Genomic DNA, 11,715 nt, shown 5'->3' on the forward strand with positions numbered 1-11,715 from the left:
GGGTATTACGTGTTAGTGAGGGGAACCCTAATATATGTCTCCATGTTTGAAAGTTTAAAAATATATCAGAAGTGAAACTTGCAATAAATGATTTATAGTATTTATAGTTTGTTTTGAGGCAAGGTCTCACTACGTGGTTTAGGCTGGCCTTGAACCCATTATGTAGCCCATGCTGGTCTCAAACTCACTGCAATCCTCCTGCCTCAGCCTCCTGAGTGCTGAGATTACAGGCAGGTGCCACTACCCCTGGCCTATACAGAGATTTTTTTTTTTTTAAAGGTCTTTTTTTTTTTTTTTTTGGTACCAGGGATCGACCTCACAATCTTCTGCTTGCTAGGCAGGCACTTATGCTGCTGAGCTAAACCCCTGGCCCCTTAAAAGGGATTTTTTAAAAGTGGGTCAATAGTCCCACATCTGTATACCCAGTGCAGTTAATTTTTTAAAATTTTAATTTTTATTATTTTTATTGTATTTTATTTTATTTTTGGTACCAGGGATCAAACTCACAACCTTGCCAGGCAGGTGCTTAGGCCACTGAGCTAAATCCCCAGCAAAACTGTTATCTTCATTATCATGTATTTCCACTGCATGATGGTTGTGTTCACGGTAGGGAGTTGGTGTGTGGCTATAACACGTCTTCATTTGTCTTACAACCTCTTCCCCTCCCTGCCCTTCTCCCGTTTCCACCTTTTCCAGGTATCTACACCTTATGCTTAAATTCCAAAGAGTCACTGGAGAACCACCCAGAGGCGTCTTCTGCTTGTGAGGCTTCTGGTCTGGAAGGGAAGAGAGGTAAAGGAACAAGCAACTCCAGGAGAGAGTGAAGAGTCCTGAGATCCAAGGGTCTGTGCCGGCTGGTCCCCTCCCCGTCTCCCACTGTGACCGGAGTCCAGCCACGCTGTCCTCAGTGCTGACAGCACTGCTGGCCTCGGGGCCCCCTTCTGCCAGGCTTCCGCTTGCCTCAAAGTCAGGTGGGGTGGGTGCCCAGGGTGATGCTTAGGCCCACTGATGGCCAAGCCTGGTTTTCTCCCTGGTTACTTCAGGATGCTACACTAGCTTCCGAGAGCTGGGGTGACCTCTGAGACAGGAGGCTCCCCGGGCATCTGTGCTAGTTTCTGCGGGCTGCTTGGTAATGGTGGTGCTCCTTTACTAATCGACATTGCTGCCTCCTGCTTCACTCTCCACCTCACCTTCTCTATGCGTCTTTATCCTTTTTATTCTCCTGTGAATTTATGGTCTGGTGAAACCATCATGACGAACTCATCTTAAGATCCATAATTACGGGGCTGGGGATTTAACTCAGCGGCATAAGCGCCTGCCTTGCAAGCAGGCAGTCGTGAGTTCGGTCCCTGGTACCGATAAAAAGGAAAAAGACACACACAAAAAAAGATCCATAATTACACCTGTGTTGATCCTTTTCCAAGGAAGGCTACATTTGCAGGTTCTGAATGGACATATATCTGGGAGTCGGGCATCAAATAACCCACAACGAGGACTCAGATCTCACACGAAGAAATACACAGAGCATGTGGTCTGTCCACTCTTTCACTAACATGATGTGGTCTGGTTTTGCTAAAGGATAGGTCCCTCCTTCTGGAGACTGATTTCCTCATTCTTTATCTAAAATGCGGTTCTTGAGCTGAACCGGGATGGGTTCTGGACGGATGCTGTCATCTTCTGTGGTTCTCTTTTAAGCCCCAATTTTTCTTCTAGCATTTCATTTCTCTGTGTATGGAGGTTCTAGAGTACAAGGTGGAATGTGTTGTTCAAAGTTCACATGTTGGAAATTGATCCCAGTGCCACAGCGCTGGGGGGGGGGTGGACTAAGGGGAGGTGTTTAGGTTGCAGGGCCCCCCCGCTTGTGTGGGTGGATTAAGGCCATTTCCTGGGGAGAGGGTTAATTCTCCCGGGCCTGGCTTCATGTACAGTGAGCTCTTTGTCTTTACCTCCTAACCCTGTCTACTGTGTAATGAAGCAGCATCATGATTTCTGACTTCTAGATCAAAAAGATAATACACTTGCATTGTTTTAAACCATGAAGCTTCCAGGACTAATTTGTTACAGCAGCCACGGGAAATTTACACAGTTAAACTTGCTTAGTTCCTCGTTATTTTGTGATGTCAGATGCTTTTAGATACTTCCGATCCTGACTAACACAGTTCACCGTTTGCAAGTGGAAAGATGTATGTGACCTAGGAAAAATGATGATGGTTAGCAGCATACGTTTGATGACTTTTCCCCGGGGTCCCCTTAGAAGGCACACTACGTGCTAACTGAAGCTGGCTATTGGGGGAAAAGTGCTTGGGAAATTTGAGAATTTGGAGCGGGTCTAGCTGCTTCCTGTTGCTTCCTAGGAAGTCCAACATCGAGGTGAACTTGGGGAAAATCAGCCAGCCTGTGACCGGGAATCCTCTGCTTCTGGCCTGTAAGTGCCATTGTAGAGCCCTGTTGAGTTGAAAGACCCAGCGCCTCTGCATACCCTAAGCAGAGGGAGCCAGGTAGATAACCGCAACAAGGCGTCTAGCGTCTAAGTCTCAGGAGGGCTTGATGCTTGAATTCTCTGCTGCACATGGAAGACCAGTTGGTGGCTTTGCATGAAGGCCAGGGGCAGAGCTGGGAGGAAGTGGTCCCAGTCGCAGAGATTTTTATCCTTTAAAAATAGTGAGGCATCAGGCGACATCTGTCACCATCTTTACTTCTTTGGAATTCCAGATTGGAAGACTGACAGAAAGGTGATACCAGGAGCCTGGCATGGTGGCACACACGTGTAATCCCAGCACTCAGGAGACTGAGGCAGGAGGATCATCACAAATTCAAGGCCAGCCTGGGCTACAAAGTGAGTTGAAGGGCAGCCTGAGCTGCATAGCTAAACCTTGTCTCAAAAAGACAAAAAAACAAATAACAACAAACAATGCACAAAAAAAGAAATGACACCACGATCACAAAATTCCACTTCTGATTTCCTTACCTCAATGCAACCATGCTTATGTGTGTGTGTGTAAGAAACATGAAAGTTAATTGTCTTTCTATTGCAATTTCAAAACTAATGTATACAGCTAGGCGAGGTGGCATATACCTATAATTCCAGCATTCAGGAGGCTGAGACAAGAGGATCACCCTGAGTTTTGCCTCCTTGGGCTGCATAGTGAGTTTAAGCCTAGCCTGAAATAGAGTGGGACCCTCTCTCAACAAACATACAAAACCTAATGACAAAGCTTCAGTCTATATCCACAATTCTTTTCTACAAACTAATGAAAGAGAAGATATATAACCCTGAAAAATGAAAGTCATCAGGCTTCAACAGCGGCTTTTTATGCAAGGATTGCTGCCGGAGCCCTGCGTCCCCAGGGGAAAAGGCCTGGAATTGTCCCACTAAAGGAAATATAGGGCCGCCTGAGATAGAGACCCTCCTTTTGCAGATGATACAGCTGGTGCCTGGGGAGGAGGTAAAGTGGTAGAGAAGTTCATGCTGCTAATTAGCCGCAAAGATAGATTCAAGATTGTTCTGCCTGCTGGGTCAGCGATCTTGCTGTTGTCCGTTTTCTTCTTTTCCCCAGTAATGTAGGTATCATCCACTTATGACACAAGAGGCCTGCAGTCATCTACAGGACAAAAGATGACCCGCAGAGTGGCGTGATGCTGTTTTGGCAGTGGTTTACTTCACTCTGTATTTTCTGAGGACGTCACCGTCTCTAAGTGAGAAACACCCTGGTCGCCAGGACTCCTTGGGTGCCTCTCACTCCAGAAGAACCGCGTTGCCAACTTCTCAGAACTGGTTGGGTCTCACGGCCCTTCCCTTACAGCCCCATCCCACAGCTACCGCGGATGCCTGCAGGACTTGCCTCCAGGCTTTTCCGGAAGCACAATGCCTCCTCTGAGGACCTTCTCAACCAATGTTCAGTGGAACAGCAGGAGAAGCTTCCTCCCGCCTGGCTCCTGCCCCACAGCTCAGAGGCTCTGTTGTGCTGTCGCTGCAAAGACCTGCTTCATTTCTGAGACAGGGTCTGGCTGTGTTGCCCAAATAGGTTGAATTCCTGGGCTCCAGTGATCCTCCTGCCTCAGCCTCCTGAAGAGTGAGGACTACAGGTATATACCATCGTGTCCAGCTCTAGGCATGGGTGTGCCCCACGTCCTCTTTACGAAGAGTGCAGAAGTTTCATGTCATTGAGTCAGAGGAACGGTCTCCTCAGGAGCTGAAGATGTGTCTAGGTGTGCCCTCGGAAAACAGCTGGACCCCGATGCTCCTTCCTTCTGACTGGGAGCAAACACTGTGATGAAGCAAAAGAGGTGGATGGACCTCTAGGGTTCCAAAGTTCATCAGCAAATTTCCAGCAATGGGGAGGCTGAGGCAGGAGGATCACAGTGAGTTCAAGGCAGCCCGGGCTACCTGCGTTGGAAACCAGCCTGAACTACATAGCGAGTACTCTGCCTCAAATCCACTCCTCCTCCTCCTCCAAAACGCCCATGAAACAAAGTTCATCTTGTTTTCCCATAGATTTTTCAGGTCCTCACAGACAAGAATTCCTCAACCTTGTATCATATTGCCGCCGACATTTCTTTGTCATGAACGCAGCGGGTCAGTTACCGCCTCATACCTTGGCTTTGTGCCCTTTGCTAAAGAAGCACCCAATAGACATGTGTCCAATTTCCTGTGTTGACAGAAATATTATTTCTCCGTGCTGTTAAAAATACAGACCTCCAGGGCCGGGTGGACCGAACCCTCCCTGCGGCTGCCTGCGCTTTCCTCTTTGGGCCTCAGCTGTGCTGCCAGAGGCCGGAGGTGGGAGGGAGTCGCTGGGCTGCAACTGCCCGGGAACGCTGGCGTGCCAGGAAGCGTTTGCAGGAGGCCCAGAAAGTGTTTCCAAAGCAGTGCGCAAGCAAAGCTCTCCGAGCCTGGAAGCACGCTGAACTACACGCAGGGAGCGCGTGCGCGGAATAGCAAGCGTCCCCGGGCTCGGGAGTGGCTCTGGCCTGACACCCCACGCTAAAAAGCTGAGGGACTGCGAACCTGAACGCGGCAGACACTTGCATTTGCAACCTGTCACTTATTTTCTACTGATCCTCCTAAGGTCCAGTGAATCTAAAAGAGCCGGTAAGCTCACAGGTGTCATTTAATTGTACCTCACCAGTGAGGCTAGCGTGTTCCGGAGATCACTGGAGAAGTGTTTGTGTCCCTTTGAAAAGGGAGGCAGTGATTTTTTTTTTTCACTGAGAAATAGATTATCACTGAGACCTAAAAACACAAGCTGAAAGCCAAGTACAGTGGCTCGCATCTGTAGGTCCCAGCTAAGGGAGGCTGAGGCAGGAAAATCTCTTGTGCTCAGGAGTTTGAGACCAGCCTGGACAACACAGAGAAGACTTGCCGGAGGAGAAGGGGGGCGGGGGAGGAAGAGGGGGAGGAGGAGGAAGAGAATGAGAATATTGTACTCAGGAGTTATGAGGAGAACAATTAAAATCAGGACATGGAATTCATAATATTGTTTTATGAGGGTCACCCAGAGTTAACATAAGAAAATGCAGGAAATCTATTCACAATACCAAAGACATAGAATATTCAGCCAAGGGCCTGAATCCCACAGCAATGTCCCACATGAGTCCAGATGAAGACCCAGAGCTCATGACAATACCTCCCATGAGTCCAACTGGAGGTCCAGAGCCCACAAGAAGGACTCACACCAGTCTCTTTTACAGACCTGTGCTGGGAAGGCCCAAAGGTCAGCAGTGGAAGCCAGGAAGTCTATGCCAGCAGGGTGAAGGAGCTGTGCTGGTGGGATGAGGGTTCTATGCTGGAGCTGAGAAGTCACACTCACAACAAAGACCGGGGCTGTCCTGAAAGGCACCACAGCCATCTTCAGCGACACGGAGGCCCCGAGTTCCTCCAACAACAAGCACAGTCGGGTTACATGCCAGAAAGTCAGTGTGATGAGTTCATCCTGGAGACCAAGCAGCACATGTCTTCCCCTCCAGAGCCAGGAAGCAATGCTCAATGTGAGGACCAGAGCTTCTCCAGGAGAACCAATGGCTCAAACAGCAACACGTAGGAGAACCCACAATGCCTCTATTTATGCTGGCAACTTTCCTCAGGTGGCTCAGCTAATTCATCTAATTCATCTAATGCCAGTTAATTCAGCTGGTATTAAGTTGACCACCAGTTTTTAATCCATAACAAGCAAGAAGAAAAAGAAAAAGAAAACAAAAGCTAAATATCGAGCGAAACAGCGACACTAAGACGACTCCCCTCGCCACCATCCCTCACAATTGAAGGGCTGTACAGGAATCTTCCCAACCCATAGCACTACCATAGCAAAGAAGAATGAACGGAACATTCTAGAACTGGAATGGGATGCAGTCAGCCGAGCATGAGGAGCATGGCACCTCCAAAGCCGTGAGCCAAAATAAACCTTTTCTCTTTTTCAGTTTATTGGCTGAGGTATTTTATTATAGTTACTTATATGAAGTCTCTAGAAAAGGGAAAACACCAGAGACACAAAGTACCTTGGTGATAAGTGGGCGCAAAAGGTGGACCCCCAAAGGGCCAGGAGAGGGCACTTAGTGGGGCAGCATAAGCAACTGCCTGGTGAGCACCAGGTCATGAGTTCGATCTCTGGTACAAAAAACAAACACACAAACAAAACAAAAAGCACTGTTGGATCTTGATTATTGGGAATAAAATTCTAGATCTCAGATCCAGACTTATATCTTTAAAAAAAAAAAAAGATTCTATAGATTAGAGTCCTTTCAAAAGGGCAGGGAGAACTTTTGGGGCAGGTAGAATGGAAAATTGGACTGTGGTGATGGTTTCAGAAGTGTGTCTGTTTGCCAAAACCCACTGAATGTTGCTTTAACAATGGATGACATTTATGGTATGAAACATTAGACCTCAATAAAGCTTTTTTTTTTTAAAATAGAAATTAGCCAGGTACGTGGTTCCTGCCTAGAATCTCAATACTCCAGGAGGCTGAGGCAGGAGTATCAAAAGTTGCCCAAGCCCAGCCTGGACAACTTAGCAACTTGGTGAGACCCTGTTCCAAAACAAAAATTTTTAAAGCAGCCATTGTATCATTCCAGTGCAGGAGACTTTCTCCTGGGCAGAAGCATTTGACATACAAATCTGCATTTTGTTATATCAAACTGGACTCAGTGAAGCTTCAAAAATTAGAATTTGCAGTTTTTAAATATAATTATTACTAAGTTAGCCAGCTCATGGTACCAATGCCAGTCTGAAAATAAGAGTCCATGAAGTTGAGGGATGGTGGCCTGACCCAGAGCCAACGAGAGCTTTGTGAGCTTTTCTTGAACTCGGCAGCTGCTTGGGGCACTCCTGGCACGAGGAGAGGTATTTAGGGTGAGGACTTAAATGCCTTCCCTAACAGCTGTGGTATTGCTGACTACATATCACCGTTGCCACAGACATGTGGGGAGGTTATATTAGGGAAATCCATCTTGTTCAGAGGCAGAAGAATGAGTGGAATATTCTAGAACTAGCATCTCTTTCCACAGCAAGGGGGTTGTCTAAGTTGGGTGCAGCGAAATCTCCTGACTTGTCAAACCAATGTCCAGCCAGGGCCTCAGGGGTGTGGAATTGAATGTCCAGGAGCAGATGTCTGACCCCCTAAGGAGCCCTGGCGGGATGGCAGATGGAGCCTCAGCCTGATGGCGTGTAGGGTGGTCCTCACTCTGAGATTACTGGAGATTCACGTTCTGAAACCCTGATGAGACAACACAGCGAAGGACAGACTCCGGGGTGAGGTCACCTGTTCTGAGGTCACTTGGGAGAGAAGATGCACTCCTCCCCTCAGACCCTGGTCATAATGGTCTACTCCATTCTGATTCCTCGGCCCTGAGAGGCCACTGCTTCCATCCCCGGATGTGGGCAGCCCACGAGTGGTAGCCACTGGCTCTCTAGGGGATCTGTCCACAGACCCAGACCTAGCCAGTCCATGCCAACCCCAAGGGTCCAACCCAGGCAGCCATGTTTGTTAGGATTTTTGTTTTGGTACCAGGAATCGAACTCATGACCTCATGCTTGCCAGGCATCTGCTGTGCCACTGAGCTACATCCTGTCTAGGCAGCCACATTTGTAACCTGTGACCTCATGCCCTCGAACCCTGTTCATTGGGCCAGGAGTGGACACCTGACCCAAACGGTCCAGTCACAGCCTCTTTTCTTCCTGGAAGCTTGCAGCTCTCATTCAGCCATTCCCAGCTCAGTGTGTTCCTTTCTGATAGGGAGAAATGGGCAAAATTCAGAGGCTTTAGCCCTGATTGCTTTTCCCTACTCAGGAGGCATAAAAAGTGTTAAATCAGCATTGTAAGAGCCTATTGTTTTGGACTAAGCTTCTCAGCGAGGCCCCAGAAGTCCAGAACAAAAAGCAAATCTTAGATATCACTCACACTGAGGTCCACCAGACAGAACCCAACCTGCTCTCTGACAGTCCTTGAAATCCGTAGAGATAAAAGCCATATTTCAGAAGCAGGATGGTGGCATTTGGTGTGATAATGAAATTCCCTCTGCCTTGGTTCTTACAGAAAAGGAACCTGAAGTTACCCCACATTAACCAATCTGCCATTCTTCTACTACTGTCTCCTCAAAAGTAACTTTATTTTATTTTATTTATTTTGGGGAGGGTCTTTTTGAGACAGGGTTTTACTAGGCAGTTCAGGCTCGCTTTGAACTCATTCTGTAGCCCAGGCTGGTCTTGAACTCACAACGGTCCTCCTGCCTCAGCCTCCCCACTGCTGGGATTAGAGGCATGAGCTACCCAGCCCAGCCTCTAAAAGTAACTCTGAAGTGACCGATCTGCCATTCGCTCTTTCCTGTCCGCTCTTTGCCCTCATTCCCTGTTTGTAAAACCAACCTCCTCTGTGGGAACACTTGGTCTGTTTTGTGGAACACAGTGTCGCCTGATTCTAGAATCACAAAGCCAGTGAAGATCTCTGAGGTAAAAATGGCGTGGAATCCTAGCCAAGGAGGGCTGCACTGGTGGAGCTGGGCCTGGGTGACCCACTTCCCATTTCAGACCCCTCTGGGCCAGCGAGTTCCTGTGCTCAGCTCCAGGGTTATTGAATAAAAGGTCTTGATTGTCGTCACATCCAGCCGGACCCAAAGTCAGTGAGTCGTCACCAATGCAGTGAAGATTGCCTTTCCTGCTGCCACCTCTGTCCTCCTGTAACTCGCTCCCCTCCTTCAGCGGACAGGATAACAAACCTCATTGTTCTCCCTTCTCAGGGTGCGGAATGAAAATGCGCCTTGAAAACGGACAATGGAACTATGAACATACTGCATTTTGAAAAGTGCCTTTGTCTTTAGGGTTACATTTTGAAAAGATTTTTTTTTTTTTTTTTACCCGAAGTGATTCCATGTCGGGATTTATTGAAAAAAAAATACTGGGGCTGGGTGTGGTGACACATACTTGTTATCCCAGCACTCAGGAGGCTGAGGCAGGAGGATTGCAAATTCAAAGGCTAGTCAAGACTACATTGTAAAGACCCTGTCTCCAAAAGCAAAAACGAAATTTTAAAAAATACCGATTTGGAGGAATACCAATGAAATAACATGCGACTAACTGCCAGCATACAATAGTAAGAGTAAGTTTTTCAAATTCGAGCTCTAGAAGTGTGGCTTCAAATGTAGTCACCCAGATGAATCCAGACTTGCACTGCATGTAGCGAGTGTGTGAATAACGACTCCGGGTCTGCACGTGCCTTTCCCTAGGTGGAAACTGCAGCTGGTGCTTGGATATCACCTCTGATGAGGCTACAAAAAATATTCTAAGATGATCTGTATCTTTTCTTCAAGTTATAAAGCCCACACATTTAACTAATATCATATATATATATATATATATATATATATATGATATTAGTTAAATAAAACCCCATATCTATATAGATATAGATATAGATATAGATATAGTATAGATATAAATATATATGGGGTTTTATGGTGGGCAAGGTGGCACATGCCTGGAATCCCACACTCAGGAGGCTGAGGCAAGAAGATTGCTGAGTTCAAGACAATCCTGGGCTACATAGTGAGTTCAAGGATGGACTGGGCTACATAGTGAGTCCCTGACTCAAACAAGCAAATAAACCATGAACATTAAAATAAAAATACAGACGACTTCCAGAAGAACATGGTGGATAGATAGCAGCAGCTACGGAGGCTCTCTGAGATACCCCACTTAAAATTCAGGAATGGTGCAGTACGAGGAGTCCTAAGCAAGGGGAGATATACCCTGCCGACCCAGGAATGAACTAAGCTAAGAGAAACCAACTGGAAATGCAGTCCTGGTTCTATAACAGGAACAGATAAAATCTCAGCGTGGAAGCTAGAACCCATGCCACTGGAAGCCACAATTAGAATTTCCTGCTGCCACTGCCGTGTCCAAATCTGCAGGGCAGGGAGAGAGACGCACAAAAGCTCTGAGAGTGGGAATCTGTGAACGGAGTTGAGAGCGGGACTTGCAGGGAGCCCTACATCGACTTGCAGTGAGTGAGCAGAACGGGGACCCTTTCATAGAGTAGGAGGCTCCAGCAAAGGACGTACTGGGACCAGCAGACTTGCTGGAACAGGGCGCTGCAGTGAAATTAGTCACATATTCCCCTCTCAACTGGGATTGGTGGGGAGTGCCAGGCTTGCATGACGCCGCTGACTAAAATCCAGTAGGCTAGCCCAAACCAGGTCCCAGCACCTGGAGCTGCACTCTAGCGGTGAAGCCTTGGGTAGGTTGACCCGGAGGGGTGGGCCCAGCAGAGGCTGCCCAGGTCTGTGTCTCCCTGGTACACTGCAGTGGGCAGGAACACCTAGCCGGCACAATTCAAACAAACTGTAACTGAAAAAGAGAAAAAAATTGGGCCTCCTATATTCGCTTGTATGGAAGGAACAAAAAGTATGGGAAGAGGAAGCAACAAGAAAGGGTCCTCAGTCCCCAATCCTGAGAACACTGATCCAGGAAAGGGAAACGCAAAGGAAGACAGAAAACATGCAATATCAGACATAAGATATCAGATATAGACATAAAGCGATATCTCCAGAGCCTCATAGACGAGTTTAAAAATGAAGTATTTAATGAAATAAAGCAAGATATAAGTAGAATAGTTAGAGAAATCCTAAGCCCCACCCAAGAAAAAACAGATGGTGGAATGGAAGAACAGAAAAAGAGGGGAGAATTGTTTGCTGGAGAAAATAGAGAAAGCATAGAATATGTGAAGCAGGTTCAAAGAGATTATCAGGAAACTAAAAACTATTGAAAGCTGACATAACAGCTTGAAAGAAACTAAGGATAGATTATCTGAACTGGAGGGCAGATTTGTAATATGGGAGCATGAAATGAAAAACTTCTTAAAAATAACAAGAAAACAAACAGCAATAATACAAAGGCTAGAAGATGATAAGAGGATCTATATATATTTTTTTACATTTTTTTCTTTTTTTCTTTTTCTCGGTACCAGAGATCAAACTCACAACTGCCTGCTTGCGAGGCAGGTGCTTATGCCGCTGAGCTAAATCCCCAGCCCCGAGGATCTATAATTTAAGAATTAAGAACATAAAAGAAGAAGTAGGGACACAAACACATGGACTACAAAAGCTATTCACAGAAATAATCCAAGAGAATTTCCCTAATTTAGCAAAAGGTAAAGATACTCAGACGTATGAGGCATACAGGACTCCAGCCACCTACAACCCAAACAGAGCTACACCCAGGCATATAAT

This window comes from Cavia porcellus, unplaced genomic scaffold (assembly GCF_034190915.1).
Source record: "Cavia porcellus strain 051 isolate PalLab524CR breed Dunkin Hartley unplaced genomic scaffold, mCavPor4.1 scaffold_15, whole genome shotgun sequence".
Classification (NCBI taxonomy): domain Eukaryota; kingdom Metazoa; phylum Chordata; class Mammalia; order Rodentia; family Caviidae; genus Cavia; species Cavia porcellus.